The sequence below is a fragment of the Carcharhinus amblyrhynchos genome, chromosome 18 (assembly GCF_965287045.1).
Source record: "Carcharhinus amblyrhynchos chromosome 18, sCarAmb.v2.hapA, whole genome shotgun sequence".
In the NCBI taxonomy this organism is placed as follows: Eukaryota; Metazoa; Chordata; class Chondrichthyes; order Carcharhiniformes; family Carcharhinidae; genus Carcharhinus; species Carcharhinus amblyrhynchos.
The window spans coordinates 34,421,405-34,437,682 of NC_137341.1; the positions used below are offsets into that span (position 1 = coordinate 34,421,405).

Genomic DNA, 16,278 nt, shown 5'->3' on the forward strand with positions numbered 1-16,278 from the left:
AACTTTTGTGTTGTCAGCAAATCTAAAGCAATTTTCAAGAACAAAAGTAAAGCCAACACTTAGCAGTCTTACACCAACCTTCTGTCAATGAACTTTCAACACACACAATTGTATTTTGTCTTACACCATGCGTCCGATTCTTCTAACAAGCTTCAAACTTACTGAAACGTAAGCACACTACACCCCCTTTAACTATATAAGCCACATGGTGTCCTCCTAGGTGCATAAATCCATTACCGTGAGACATGTCTGAACAATGGATGAACCGACTTAGCCCAATTGTTTTATTGATGCAAGACATAGCAGCAGCCCCATCTAGGTCCCTCTTTACACATCTATACACATTATAACGTCTATTCTCACTGTATAGTGTCTAGATTCCAGGTCTTCCAGCATAATGCTAACCATGATTACACAATACCAGGTCAGTGAATATTTATTTTCATGTAAATTATACCGATGTGGACTCTCAGCATTAACAGTACATCTTTAGAAAATATTTACGTAAGAAAATTAATCTCACTATCTCTTCAGGGCTTATCCTGTTGACACACATCAACCCTGGCCTAAAGGAGGCAAACAGAGAAAGAAGTCTCACAACATCATGTTCAAGTCCATAGGTTTATTTGGTAGCAAAAGCCACTAGCTTTCAGAGCACTGCTCCTTCATAGGTGGGAGTTCTGTTCGCAAACAGGGCATACAAAGACACAAAATCAATTTACAAAATAATGGTTGGAATGTGAGTCTTTGCAAGTAATCAAGTCCTAAAAAGGTACAAACAATGCGAGTGGAGAGAGGGTTAAACACAGGTTAAAAAGATGTGTGTTGTCTCTAGGACAGTTAGTGAGATTTTGCAAGCCCAGGCAAATCGTGGGGCTTACAGATAGTCTAACATGAATCCAAGATCCTGGTTGAGGCTGAACTTGTGTGCGGAACTTGGCTACCAATCTCTACTCAGCGACTCTGCGTTGTCGTGTGTCGTGAAGGCCATCTTGGAGCATGCTTACCTGAAGATCAGAGGCCGAACGCCCATGACCACTGAAGTGTTCCCCAACAGGAAGAAAACACTCTTGCCTGGTGATTGTCGAGCGATGTTTGTTCATCTGTTGTCATAGGGTATGCATGGTCTCTCCAACGTACCACGCCTCAGGACATCCTTTCCTACAGCATATCAGGTAGACAAGGTTGGCCGAGTTGCAAGAGTACGTACCGTGCACCTAGTGGATGGTGTTCTCACGTGACATGGTGAGATGATGATCCGGCACGTTGCAGAGATTGCTGTGGCAAGCTCGTGTGGTGTTGTGGCCACTGTTCTCCTGAAGGCTGGGTAGTTTGCTGCAGACAATGGTCTGTTTGAGGTTGCGTGGTTGTTTGGAGGCAAGAAATGGGGATGTGGTGATGGCCTTGGCGAGATGTTCATCTTCATCAATGACATGTTGAAGAGTCCAGAAAAAATGTCGTAGCCTCTCCGCTTCGGGGAAGTACTGGACGACAAAGCGTACTCTGTCCGCTGTGTCCCGTTTGTCTTCTGAGGAGGTCGGTGCAGTTTTTCGCTGTGGCGCATCGGAACTGTTGATCGATGAGTCAAGCACCATATTCCTGTTCTTACGAGGGCATCTTTCAGCATCTGGAGGTGTCTGTTGCGAGCCTCATCTGAGCAGATCCTGTGTATAGAGGGCTTGTCCATTAGGGACAGCTTCTTTAATGTGTTTAGGGTGGAAGCTAGAGAAGTGGAGCATTGTGAGGTTATCTGTGGGTTTGCAGTACAGTGAAGTGCTGAAGTGACAGTCCTTCATGGGAATGCATGTCCAAGAATATAACCAATTCCGGAGAGCAGTCCATGGTGAGTCTGATGGTGGGATGGAACTTGTTGATGTCATCATATTGTTGTTTCGGTGATTGTTCACCATGAGTCCAAAGGAAGAAAATGTCATCAGCGTATCTAGTATACACCATTGGTTGAAGGTCCTGTGCAGTGAAGAAGTCTTGTTCAAACCTGTGCATGAAGAGGTCTTGTTCAAACCCGAGCATGAAGATGTTGGCATATTGAGGCGCAAATTTGGTCTCCATGGCTGTTCCGTATGTCTGGATGAAGAACTGGGGGCAGCCAGCAAACTACTCCAAGGCTTCTAAACATGGTGAAGGCTGCCCAGAGTGATCTGTCCTTTTAATTTTCCCTTTCCATGGGAAAGCACCAATATATCATTTTGAAATTCTTGCAGCTATCAAGTGAGTTTTTTTTTAAAAATCACAACATAGCATAAATTTAACAGAACAATGCAATAATCTTGTGTTCACAAAATAGCTTAAATGATATTTACACTGGGCATTCACACTGCTTGCCCCAGTGTAAAACAATCAAGGAGCTTGGACAATATCCCAAGATCTGTTTGAGTTTTGTTCAAACCTTTAATGGTTGCATCATAACTAAGTACAAGTACCATCAACTTTTATGAAACACTTTTAGCACAGTGGTTAGCACTGCTGCCTTGCAGCTCCAGGACCCCAGGTTCAATTTCTGGCTTGGATCACTGTCTATGCAGAGCACGCACGTTCTCCCAGTGCTTCGGTTTCCTCCTGCAGTCCAAAACCCACCCTATCTGACCATGTAATCTGCGAAGTACTATCAGTTTTTGTTAACATCTCTGACTATGTACTTTAAGACCGATGGAAAAGAAGGATAGAGGTGTTATCCCTAGTGTCCTGGCTAATATTTATACCTCAAACAACATCACAAAAACAGATGATCAGCTCATTATCACATTGCTATTTGTGAGAACATATTGTATTTTCTTCTGTATTTCCTACATTACAATATGTCAAAAATTGCTTAATTGACTGTAAAGTGTTTTGGGATGTCCCAAGGCTGAAAGTGCAATATAAATGTATATCGTTCTTTTCTTTAAGTGTACAGTTAATCCAAAGCAGCCTCAAAGATTAATAACGTTGCCACCTCCAACTACTATAAATAATTTAACTGTTCACGCAATCAGAACAGGTGACTTCAAACTGCAAGTAACCACTGACCAGCTGTAGGGTGCTGAAACCACAGTGCAAATTTAAACTTGGACTTATAGCACTGATACTTCTATCCATGTTAGCTTTCTGATCAGTATAGGCTTTGGAATCAGAATAGTCCAGAATTAAGATAATGAAAACCACACAACAGATTATCAATACCCTCTTCCTTTGGGATGATGTTACTTACAACAAAGCCTTGAGACGGAGAAGGAAGCACATTCCAACCATTATTTTGTAAATTGAGTTCGTGTCTTTATATGCCCTGTTTGTGAACAGAAGTCCCACTCACCTGACGGAGGAGCAGCAAGCGCTCCAAAAGCTAGTGGCTTTTGCTACCAAATAAACCTGTTGGACTTTAACCTGGTGTTGTGAGACTTCTTACCATATTAAAATCACCCATGATTATTGCCATAGCTTTCTTGCAAGCCCCCAGCCTTTTCTGGTTTATACTGTGCCCCACTGCGAAACTACTGCTTAGGACCTAATAATTACTCCTACCAGTGCTTTGATTCCCTTCGCTATTTCTTATTTCTACCTAGACTGATTCCACATCTTGATCCCGTGTTTATGTCATTTCTTGTCACAACACTGATCACTTTCTTCACCAGCAAAACTACACCACCTCCTTTTCCTTTCAGTCTATCTTTCCGAAATGCTGAGTACCCTTGGATATTCAATTCCCTTGATTTCCTTGTAACCATGTCTCAGTAATAGCCACCAAACCATATCCTTTTGTTTCTATTTGCGCCATTAACTCATTAATTTTGTTCTGAATGCATAAAAATATTCACCCGTTCTGTCCCTCACCTTTATTGTCTGGTAATCATCCATCTCATCGTTAACTTGAACTCTTACCTTCTCATTTAATTTGGGTTTTCTAATTTCCCCAACAACTGAATACCCCCCTCCCCCCCAAGCCCGATTCAGTTTACAGCCACAACTACAGACCTAGTTATGCAATTCACTAGGACTCTAGTCCTAGCATGGTTCAAATGGAGATTGTCCCATCGGAACAGGTCCCTTCTTCCCTAGTACCGGTGCTAATGTTCCATGAATTCAAACCCATTTCTCCCACACCAATCTTTAAACCACGCATTTACCTTCTTAATCTTATTGATCCTGTGCCAGTTAACTTGTCGCTCAGATAGTAATCCAGAGATTACCTCCTTTTTGGTTTTGCTTTTTAGTTAGCTCCTAGCTGTTCATACTCCCATAGCAGAACCTCTGCCCTTGTTACATCTATGTCGTTGGCACCTACATGGACAACAACAACTGGATCTTTATCCTCCCACTCCTCTGCAGCCCAGATGAGATATCCCAAACACGAGCACCAGGTAGGCAACACAATCTTCAGTACTCTCGATCCTGGTCGCAGAGAACAGTGTCTATGTCGCTAACTATACTATTCCCAATTACAACTATATTTCCACACAAGAAGCAAGAATCTCAAACCTGTTGGACATGGACAAGAGCTGAGGCTCCTACAACTGTATCTCCTGGATCCCTCTACCTGTCTCACTCACAGCCATACCCTCCTGTCTCTGACCAAATTCAACTTAATTAGTGTAAGGACTGTGACTGCCTCCTGGAATGCAGCGTCCAGGTAGCTCTCTCCCTCCCTGATGTGTTGCAGCGTCTGAAGCTTTGAATCCAGCTCATCAATTCTGAGCCGCGGTTCCTCGAGCAACCAACAGTTTACTACAGATGTGATCACTGGGAGCCACAATACATCACCTGACCCTCCACCTTTATTTTATTTAATTAGTTTTGAATTTTTAAAAATTTTTTAAACCATTTTGTATATCTCTGCTTCTTGTCTCAATCTGAACACAACTTATAACCAGCAATTTAACACAGATTCAAAGTTAGCAGCTTCCCTATTAGCCAATCAAATCACAGCCTTCCTGTGATGTCACTTTTCAGCTCCCCACAGTCAAGACACTCCAAAGAATGGGACGGGATGGGCCAAATGACGACCTCCTCTGCTATTAGATTCAAACATTTTTCTCACACTCCCAGGCAGAATACAGGAACAGGTTAGTCAGATATGAAATTCCCCTCTAATCTCTAATGGTAAGTATCCTCCTCATTTAAAAGATTCAGTAAAATTGTAGAACTCCGACTGAGATCAGTTGATAGGATCAATGTGGGATCTCCCTTCGCAGTAATGATGAGCACTGTACAAATTTTATAAGTCACACAACCTACACTATTACACAAAATGTTCATACATAAGAGTTACCAGCAGATAGAACTGCAGTTTTTAGGTGCCTACACAATGGTTATTAGTCATCTTTTTTAAACGATTGCAATGCAATAAACCCCTAAAATGAGAGCAGTGATAAATTAAACAAAGATAATCGTGAAGGATCTGCAGAAGCAAATTAGCACTTCAGTAATCATTTAAACTCTCGATGAATCTGACTCATGAAGTTTACCCAGTTGAAGCATACAGAACATCAAGGTCTTACCAATCCAGTGTTAGAAAGTTTAACTCGTGACAACATCTGGGGCAGTTCTAATGATCTCAGCAGAATAGGTTATACAGCCAGGCAGCACTTACTAACAAGACTCACACAAGATTCAAGCACATCGGACAGAAGAGCTGAAGCTAATTTGCATCCACAAACTGGTAAGCCCCACAAGATTTAACACCACATTAATACTGTTCCAACTACTGTCCTTCTTTCTACAGCCAGATTTCCTCTTCCAATATCTAAGACATCAATGATTAAAAAAAAAACTTGCAAGTAAAAGTTACATCTTTCTTTCATCATCATATTCTGGTCTAAAAGAACTCACCTGATGAAGGAGCAGCGCTCCAAAAGCTCGTGATTCCAAATAAACCTGTTGGACTTTAGCCTGGTGCTGAGAGACTTCTTACTGGGTCTAAAAGAAAACCAAGGATCAAGAGCTTGTACATTGTCCCAGACAAACAGCATCCTCATTTTGGTATCTATAAGCTAAACTCGCCAGTTTTGCCAAAATGTGGACACTCTACATTCTTTGCCTCAACTGCATAACATCTTGATTAAGTTGTTGTGACAATTTTTAAACATAGGATCCCTTGAAGCCTCTGGACTTGCATTCCTTGGTAAAAGACCAACTTGTTACTTCATGAACTGCCAATTTCAACAGCAAACACCATTGATCAAACAGCAATACAAATGATTTTCTTCATCAGAAATCAACTAGATTTCTTGTTAATCTAGATCTCAAGCCCTAATCTCTGTCAATGACATGACAATCAGAACCAAAAGATTATTTGCAGCTCCACAATCCCCAATTCTACTCTGAAGAATCACAAGTGAAGACTATTTCAGCAAGATAGACTCACATGATAATTTGCCTTCAGTCACAATAGCAATGTCTGATATATTGAACCACTTCAAAATGGACTCCATAGCCAGGGAGACAGGTCACAATCACCAAAATTGATTTAGTTTTATTTGTTCGTGAAGTGCATACATCACTGGCAACACTATGGACAGCATGGCAGCCCAATGGTTAGCATGGCCGCTTCACAGTGCCAAGGACCCAGGTTCAATTCCCAGCTTGTGTCACTGTGTGGAGTTTGCACATTCTCCCTGTGTCTGCATTGGTTTCCTCCAGGTGTTTTGGTTTCCTCCCACATTTTGAAAGATGCACTGGTTAGGCGCATTGACCCAAATAGGCAACGGACTGTGGCGACTAGGAGAATTTCACTAACTTCATTGCTGTGTTAATGAAAGCCTTACTTGTCACTAATAAATAAATTATCATCATTTATTGCCAATTCCTAACCGCCCTTGAGGTGAGTGCTGAGCTGTATTTGTTAACGGTTGGTTGACTATGTTGTCAAAGGTAGGCAAGCAACGAGTATTGTTTGACTAAGGACTGAGAGCTTATGGTTGGGACATTGTTTAGATGGGAGATTTGTCATGCTGCATCCTGTGTATAAACCCACTGAAAGGGAAAAACACTGTCTTGTTTTGATCATCTGTTTTGATCATCTGGCTTGGATTCCTATAACATGGTAGCAGAGGATGGTTGTCTAAAGCGAAGATTGGAAACTAAAGACGTTTTTCAGAGAGGAGATTATAATCAGAATTCCTTTTGAAGAAGAAGAAGCAAGTTTAAATTGTTAGGATATCATTACCCATCACTGTCCTTCTAATCAGAACCTCACATCCACTTTTATTTTTCCACTAGCTACGTAGACACAGGTCACAGCCTTACTGAAGGGAAAACAAGATCTGGTCTTGTCACTTCCTGACAAAAGCAGACTCAACAGCAAAGGTTTTTTTTGTGCACTGGGTGCTTCTCAGTTAGATATTGATGAATGTTTGGATATTCTATTGGGTTTCATGGATACAATTTCTAAGAAAGATGATCTATTAAATGCCTACAAGGCATGGTCAGAATTTGATAGATTTAGAACAATAGACAATTATTTCATGGAGGAATGGATCACAGAATTTAAGACTATACACAAGGTTGCAGAAATTCTTGGTTTGATACAAACATCACACAGAGATAGGCTCCTGGGCTTAACTGGAGTTAGATTCTCAGAAAGAGATATCGTTTTGGGTCAGATGTCTGAGGTTTTTTTATATTGGGAAAACAGTCATTACCAACTGTCTTCATGGCACAAATAGTACATTGGCAATGTCACAAATGATGGAGGATTCGATCCCAAGGCATTTCAAGACCATTCAGATATGAAACTTAAGTGTCAATACAACAGAAGGATCTCAAATAAAAGAAATGAGGATGGAGATGTTTTTGGCATATCTGACAGGCAAGCAGGATGCAGTAATAATAGAAGAATGAACCCCATGGATGCATGTGGAATTAACAGATGTTTCGTATGAGATTTGAAATATTATGCAGTCAATTGTCCAAATTGGAACAGGGTTTTCGAAGCAATCCACAACACTGAAGGCTGGAAGATGACTATCAGTCTGAGCGAGTTGTACTGATCACAAGAAGAATCAATTTCGTAATGAGTGTAATGAGTCATGGATTCATTTAATTGTGCTGTATTGGACAGTGGTTGCACATCCACGGTATATGGAACAAATTGGTTGAAATGCTATTTAAATTCGCTCAGCAGTTGGAATTCAAGTAAGTCAAGGAATATGAAAGTTCTACTTGTTTCTGATTCAGGAATGACAACACTTTATAAGGTCACTAAAAAGAGCGGTAAAAAAAATGCAGAATACCTGGGATCAGCCATTTTATTAGTACAGTATAGAATCTAATATGATACCCTTACTGCTAGATAAATCATCCATGTAAAAGCCACAAATAAACTTGCACATGGAACATAATAAATCAATTATATTTGGAAAGTCAGTAGAATCAGGACCTTATTGTGTCCTTTTAACAAAACACTGCATCTCTAATCAGGATGTTAAGGAAGCATCAGGTGATAGGAATTTGGGTAAAAAACAAAACCGCCATAAAGCTACACCAACAATTTGCTGATCCACCTTGTCAAGATTAAAAACCAAACTGAAGAATGCCGGGCAGTTGATGATGAATACACAAAGCTTATTGAAGAGATTTAGTAAAACATGAGTTGTATCAAAATGTATTGGAGGCTACCATCATGGTGTATTCTAAATTTGTATTAGCACAAGACTTTAATGAAGTAGTAGCTATAAAAGGTGTGGGACAAGGATGGAAACATTTTCATATTTCATGAGTCTTGCTGCCATGTCTTCTTTCTAAAGTAAGAAAAAAAAGGTAATGGGAAAAATTCTTCAGTTAAAAACATAAGTGATCGTGGATAAAAATTGCAGAAAAATGTGAAGAATTTGATGTAGAAGCACCAGCAAGGGCACAGTCAGTTTTACTACACTGGCTGATATATACAATAAAGTTCCTATGTCTAAAGTAACACGATTGGCTCCTAGTTTCAAAAACAGATTTGGTGATCAAAAAGGTTAGGATGGTGTGGGAAAAATGATCTTGAAGATTTTCTTAGTTTTCTTGGCCGCATAGAAAACCCAACAGTGCAAAAGGAGGTCATTCAGCCCATCAAGTCGGCACCGACTCTCTGACAGAGCATCTTACCCAGGACTAACCCCATAACCCCTCGCATTTATCCACTAATCCCCTAACCTACATATCTTGGAACAGTTAAGGAGCAATTTAGCATGGGCAATCTAACTAGCACACCTTTGGACTGTGGGAGGAAACTAGTGACCAGAGGAAACCCACACAGACACAGGGAGAACATGCAAACTCCACACAGACAGTCACCCAAAGCTGGAATCAAACCACCCCCCAGCACTGCGCTACTGTGCCACTCACATGACAGAATGTGGGAACATGGCTTGAATATAAAAGCCGTGTATTTGCAGGGTGAAAGATTAAGAGCAGCATTTTGAAACTACCTAAAAAAAAAGGGTGAAATAGAAGAGAAACTGTGGAAATTAAAACAAATGGGAATCCATTAATGGTTGTCAGAATATGTTGTTAAAGATTAAGGTGATGGGCACTGTTTGAGTAAGGGCTGAGAGCACTTAGCATCCAAGCCAATGTACTTTACCGAGTTGGTAGTTAGGAGACAGATCTGTAATGCTGCATCCTGTGAATAAACCTAATAAATTAATGTTAGGGCACTGGGGAGAGCTACAGAACAAATAGATTTAGGGTACAGGTTCATAGCTCCTTGAAAGTGGAGTCCCAGGTGGACAGAGCAGTGAAGAAGGCATTCAGCATGCTTGGTTTCATCGGTCAGAACACTGAATACAGGAGTTGGGACGACTTGTTGAAGTTGTACCAAGACATTAGTAAGGCCACACTTGGGATACTGTGTACAGTTCTTGTCACCCTCTTACAGAAAGGATATTATTAAACTAGAAAGAGTGCAGAAAATTTACAAGGATGCTACCAGGACTTGATGGTTTGAGTTTTAAGGAGAGGCTGGATGGACTGGGACTTTTTTCCTCTGGAGCATAGAAGGTTGAGGTATGATCATATAGAGATCTATAAAATAACGAGGGGCATAGATCAGCTAGATAGTCAATATCTTTTCCCAAAGATAGGGAGTCTAAAACTAGTGGGCATAGGTTTAAGGTGAGATGGGAGAGATATAGAAGGGTCCAGAGGGGCAATTTTTCACACAGAGGGCGGTGAGTGTCTGGAACAAGTTGCCAGAGGTAGTAGTGGAGGCGGGTGCAATTTTATCTTTTAACAAGTGTTTAGAAAGTTAGACGGGTGAGATGGGTATAGAGGGATATGGGCCAAATGCAGGGAATTGGAACTAGATTAGGGATTTAAAAAAGGGCAGCATAGACAAGTTGGGCCGAAGGGCCTGTTTCCATGCTGTAAACCTCTATGACTCTATAACAATGAAAAATACTGGTATCTTGTTTTGTATTTCACCAGACAGAGCCAAATAACATTTTTTTGAACCACTGCAGTCCATAGGTACAGGTGGATACACAGTGCTGTTAAGGAGGTGGGGAGAGTAGTTCCAGGACTTTGACCCAGCAACAGTAAAGGAATGGTGATATAGTTCCAAGTCAGGATAATGCATTCCTTGGAGGGGAACTTACAGGTGGTGCTGTTCCCATGTGTCTTCTGCCCTTGTCTTTCTCAACAATAGAGGTCACAGATTTGAAAAGTGTTGTCAAAGGAATTTTGGATGAGTTGCCGCAGTGCATCTTGTAGATGGTACACACTGCAGCCACTGTGCAATGGTGGTAAAGGAAGTGGATGGGGTGCCAAATGAGTGAGCTACTCTGTTCTGAATGGTGTTAAGCTTCTTGAGTTTTGTCTTAGCTGCACTCATCCAAGCAAGTGCCCCATAGATGGTGGAAAGGTTTTGATAAATCATCTGACCTGCCCTTCTAGCCACAGTATGTGTTTCCTTCAGATAAAATTCTGATTAATGGTGAGCTCCTAGGAAATGATAGTGGGGGATTTGATGATGATAATGCTATTGAATGCCATGGCGACACAATTAGATTCTCTTAAAGTTAGCCATTGCCTGTGAGGCACAAATATTATGTAGTTTATTAGACCTAACTGACTGTTGTCCAGGTCTTGCTGTATGTGCTTCAGTGTCTGAGCAGTCACTAACAATACAGAACACTGAAAACATCAGCACACTCCCTCATTCTGACCTTACAAATGAATGAAGTGTGAAGACTTTGACACTACAGTCTTGAATTTGAGACTTGTCTCCAAAACCACAACCATTTTCCTTTGTGTTAGATACAATTCGAGTCTGTGGAGAAATTTCCCAATCTTTAATTACTTCAATTTTGCTTGGGTTTCTCAGATGTAACATTCTATTGAATTATGTCAAGGGTAGTCACTCTCACTTCACTTCAAGTCAGCTCTTTGTCCATTTGGATCAAAGCTGGAATGAGATCTGGAGTAGAGTGGTTCTGACGAAACCAAACTGAGCATCAGTGACTACCACATGATAAGTCACACAATATGTGCTCACATCTTCAATCTCACTCGATTGCACCCTTGAAATTCAACTGGCAATCCATTTACTTACATATATTCCAATTAATTTTTCTCTTGGCTCAGTTTTTTGCTGACATATTAGAATTTATTTGTGGAAACAACAAGTAAGGTGGATAAAGAGGAACCTGTAGATGTAGTGCTGTGGATTTCCTGAAGGCATTTGACAAGGTGCAATATCAAAGATTACGTGCCAAAATAAGAATTCAAGACATAGGAGGAACATGTTAGCATGGATAAAAGATTAATTAACTAACAAGAAACAGACGATATACAGGCCATTTTCAGGTTGGCAAGCTGTAACTAGTGGAGTGCTGCAGGGCCTCAATTATTTATGATCTATATCAATAACTTGGATGAAGGGACCAAATGTATGGTGGCTACATTTGCTGATTATCAAGAGGACATAATCTGAGCAGGCAAAAATTTGGTCGATGGAGTATCACATGGAAAAACATAAACTTGTCCACTTTGGCAAGGAGAACAGAAAAGCAGTATATTATTTGAATTGAGAGATTGGAGAATGCCACGGTACAGAGTGACCTGAAAGTCTTGACACATTAATTACAAAATATTGGTATTGTGACACTTCTGTGCCTTTAAGAAATGTATTTTAATCATGTTTCTAGGTCACCAACAACCTGTTCTGGTCCCTCCATGCATATACTACAGTTAAACAAGCCCATCAATGCCTCTACTTTCTCAGGAAGCTAAGGAAATTCGGCATGTCCACTACAACGCTCACCAATTTTTAGAAGTGCACCATAGAAAGCAACATTTCCAAATGTATCACAGCTTGGTATGGCTCCTGCTCTGACTAAGACCATAAGAGTTGTGAACATAGCTTAGTCCATCAAACTAGCTCTGATCCATTGACTCCGTCAACACTTCCCGTTGCCTCGGAAAAGCAGCCAGCATAATCAAGGACCTACCCTCTTCCACCTTCTTCTTGAATGGACCTATCTTATATTAAGTTGATTATTCTCTGCACCCTAGTTATGACTGTAGCACTATATTCTGCACCCTCTCCTTTCTTTCTCCCCAATGTACTCTATGAACAGTGTGCTTCATCTGCATAGCACACAAGAAACAGTATTTTTTGCACTATGTACCAATACACGTGATGAGAATAAATCAACAGTATAGATGCTAAGAGGATGTTTTCATTTGTGGGGGAAGTCTAGAACCAGGCGTCATAAGTTAAAAATAAGAGGTCTCCCTTTAGGATGCATATGAGGAGAATTTTAGTATCTCAGTGTGTGGAACACTTTTCCAGAAAGCAGTGGTCACTGGGTCATTGAATTCAAGGTAGATTTAGATAGATAGCGTTGAATTCACAATCAGATATTGAATGGCAGAGCATGGCTTGAGGGGACCAAATGGCCAACTCCCCCATATTCTTGATTTCTTGCCCCAGAGCTTCTTCATTCTCCATGCTTTTGTTCTCATTCTTTTATTGATTTCTCAACAGTCTCTGTACTGTACTTGTCAACTCTGATTTAATTATATGCCAACTACATTAATAACTCAAGGCTCGTCAATGATCATTTATATTTTCTGGTAATGCTCTTGATCATCTGACCCAACCTTTCAGGGGTTTGGTATCACACAATGCTTTATAAAGCTTGTGAGAACAGGAGAATTGACAGATGGAGAAACAGATAGATGGGGAAACAAAGAACGAAAGAGGCATAGAAAGAGAAATCAAGAGACAGAAAGAAAGGGGGGGGGGGGAAGAGAGGAAACAGAAAGTGGGGGGGGGGGGAAGAGAGGAAACAGAAAGTGGGGGGGGGGGGAAGAGAGGAAACAGAAAGTGGGGGGGGGGGGGGAGAGAGGAAACAGAAAGTGGGGGGGGGAGAGAGGAAACAGAAAGTGGGGGGGGGGGAAGAGAGGAAACAGAAAGTGGGGGGGGGGGAAGAGAGGAAACAGAAAGTGGGGGGGGGGGAAGAGAGGAAACAGAAAGTGGGGGGGGGGGGAAGAGAGGAAACAGAAAGTGGGGGGGGGGGCGGAGAGAGGAAACAGAAAGTGGGGGGGGGGAAGAGAGGAAACAGAAAGTGGGGGGGGGGAAGAGAGGAAACAGAAAGTGGGGGGGGGGAAGAGAGGAAACAGAAAGTGGGGGGGGGGAAGAGAGGAAACAGAAAGTGGGGGGGGGGAAGAGAGGAAACAGAAAGTGGGGGGGGGGAAGAGAGGAAACAGAAAGTGGGGGGGGGGAAGAGAGGAAACAGAAAGTGGGGGGGGGGAAGAGAGGAAACAGAAAGTGGGGGGGGGGAGGAAGAGAGGAAACAGAAAGTGGGGGGGGGAGGAAGAGAGGAAACAGAACGTGGGGGGGGGGAGGAAGAGAGGAAACAGAAAGTGGGGGGGGGAGGAAGAGAGGAAACAGAACGTGGGGGGGGGGAGGAAACAGAAAGTGGGGGGGGGAGGAAACAGAAAGTGGGGGGGGGAGGAAACAGAAAGTGGGGGGGGGAGGAAACAGAAAGTGGGGGGGGGAGGAAACAGAAAGTGGGGGGGGGAGGAAACAGAAAGTGGGGGGGGGAGGAAACAGAAAGTGGGGGGGGGAGGAAACAGAAAGTGGGGGGGGGAGGAAACAGAAAGTGGGGGGGGGAGGAAACAGAAAGTGGGGGGGGGAGGAAACAGAAAGTGGGGGGGGGAGGAAACAGAAAGTGGGGGGGGGAGGAAACAGAAAGTGGGGGGGGGAGGAAACAGAAAGTGGGGGGGGGAGGAAACAGAAAGTGGGGGGGGGAGGAAACAGAAAGTGGGGGGGGGAGGAAACAGAAAGTGGGGGGGGGAGGAAACAGAAAGTGGGGGGGGGAGGAAACAGAAAGTGGGGGGGGGAGGAAACAGAAAGTGGGGGGGGGAGGAAACAGAAAGTGGGGGGGGGAGGAAACAGAAAGTGGGGGGGGGAGGAAACAGAAAGTGGGGGGGGGAGGAAACAGAAAGTGGGGGGGGGAGGAAACAGAAAGTGGGGGGGGGAGGAAACAGAAAGTGGGGGGGGGAGGAAACAGAAAGTGGGGGGGGGAGGAAACAGAAAGTGGGGGGGGGAGGAAACAGAAAGTGGGGGGGGGAGGAAACAGAAAGTGGGGGGGGGAGGAAACAGAAAGTGGGGGGGGGAGGAAACAGAAAGTGGGGGGGGGAGGAAACAGAAAGTGGGGGGGGGAGGAAACAGAAAGTGGGGGGGGGAGGAAACAGAAAGTGGGGGGGGGAGGAAACAGAAAGTGGGGGGGGGAGGAAACAGAAAGTGGGGGGGGGAGGAAACAGAAAGTGGGGGGGGGAGGAAACAGAAAGTGGGGGGGGGAGGAAACAGAAAGTGGGGGGGGGAGGAAACAGAAAGTGGGGGGGGGAGGAAACAGAAAGTGGGGGGGGGAGGAAACAGAAAGTGGGGGGGGGAGGAAACAGAAAGTGGGGGGGGGAGGAAACAGAAAGTGGGGGGGGGAGGAAACAGAAAGTGGGGGGGGGAGGAAACAGAAAGTGGGGGGGGGAGGAAACAGAAAGTGGGGGGGGGAGGAAACAGAAAGTGGGGGGGGGAGGAAACAGAAAGTGGGGGGGGGAGGAAACAGAAAGTGGGGGGGGGAGGAAACAGAAAGTGGGGGGGGGAGGAAACAGAAAGTGGGGGGGGGAGGAAACAGAAAGTGGGGGGGGGAGGAAACAGAAAGTGGGGGGGGGGAGGAAACAGAAAGTGGGGGGGGGAGGAAACAGAAAGTGGGGGGGGGAGGAAACAGAAAGTGGGGGGGGGAGGAAACAGAAAGTGGGGGGGGGAGGAAACAGAAAGTGGGGGGGGGAGAGAGGAAACATAAAGTGGGGGGGGGGGGAGAGGAAACAGAAAGTGTGGGGGGGGAGAAAACAGAAAGTGGGGGTGGGGGTGGGGGTGGGGGTGGGGGAGGCAGCGGAGCTGACCTCATTGATCACCGGTGGGCTTTAGGACCGCTCGCTATACTAAGCCATCACCAGGCATTAAACTAATAATTGGCGACTGACCTGTTTAATCCTTACCTGGGAGCATGAGAGAAAGTTAGACCATCACGAATCGACTGTCTGGAGTTCGTCCCACCCGAGGTTGGGCGTTGGGCTTTGCTGCCGGTGATCGGGTTCTGAGAGCGGGAGTGAGCAGCACAAGAAGCCGCTCAGACACGGGCTGCACACTACAGCTCCCGGCAGGCGCGGCGGCAGGCTGTCCCGTAGCCCGCTCTGGCCTGGGAGGCCGCGCGGCCTCACGGGAAATGGAGTCCTTCCCTCAACCGCCCGAACAATACCTGAACTGATGGTGTGCAAAAAGAAAAATATGCCCTTCAATAATTACCGTATAGTTCGGAATCTGCGGTTGGAGATTTACTGCCCCGTCGGTCGGCGGAAGAAAAGCGTAGATTTTTTTTAAATGTGGAAAATCCGTTGTTTTCAAATTGCAGGAACCGGAATCCGCCGAACGGCTACGCATGCGCGGATTCTGCGGGCTCGCGGCCATACGGGGTTCTGGAAGTTGATTGGACATTCGTGATTACGTCATAATCGGTCCTGGGCCAGACCGCTAATGTGATTGGTTAGCGGCAGCGCTGTGGTGACCAAACGTGGTGAATCCGATTCCAATGCGTCCCACAGTCTTTGGTGGGGCAGTGTCATTGAGGAGGAGTTCGGAACTAATTACTACGTGGATGTGTGGCTGGGAGTCACATTCATTGTGGTACTGTTGTCATGCCCCTAACCTCATGGGGAAGTGTGAAGAAAACACTTTGATGACGCGTCAGCATTTGAATCAAAGGCGTGATTATTTCTAACTCATGGGAATCAGAAAAC

General features: G+C 44.0%; 1 protein-coding gene across 2 annotated transcripts in view; it reads right to left on the bottom strand.

The window, feature by feature from the left end:
• capn15 (calpain 15) overlaps positions 1–15,602 on the bottom strand; it is a 295,688-nt gene extending 280,086 nt beyond the window's left edge. Inside the window, exons 1-2 of one of the 2 annotated variants that reach the window (XM_080206750.1) lie at positions 15,481–15,600; positions 5,824–5,910 (exon numbers count right to left, since the gene is read on the bottom strand). The gene's annotated coding sequence lies outside the window, so the exon portion shown is untranslated. Of the gene's footprint in view, positions 1–5,823; positions 5,911–15,480 lie in introns of both variants that reach the window. The other variant, XM_080206751.1, reaches the window with a different exon arrangement.
• Positions 15,603–16,278: the final 676 nt, after the last annotated feature.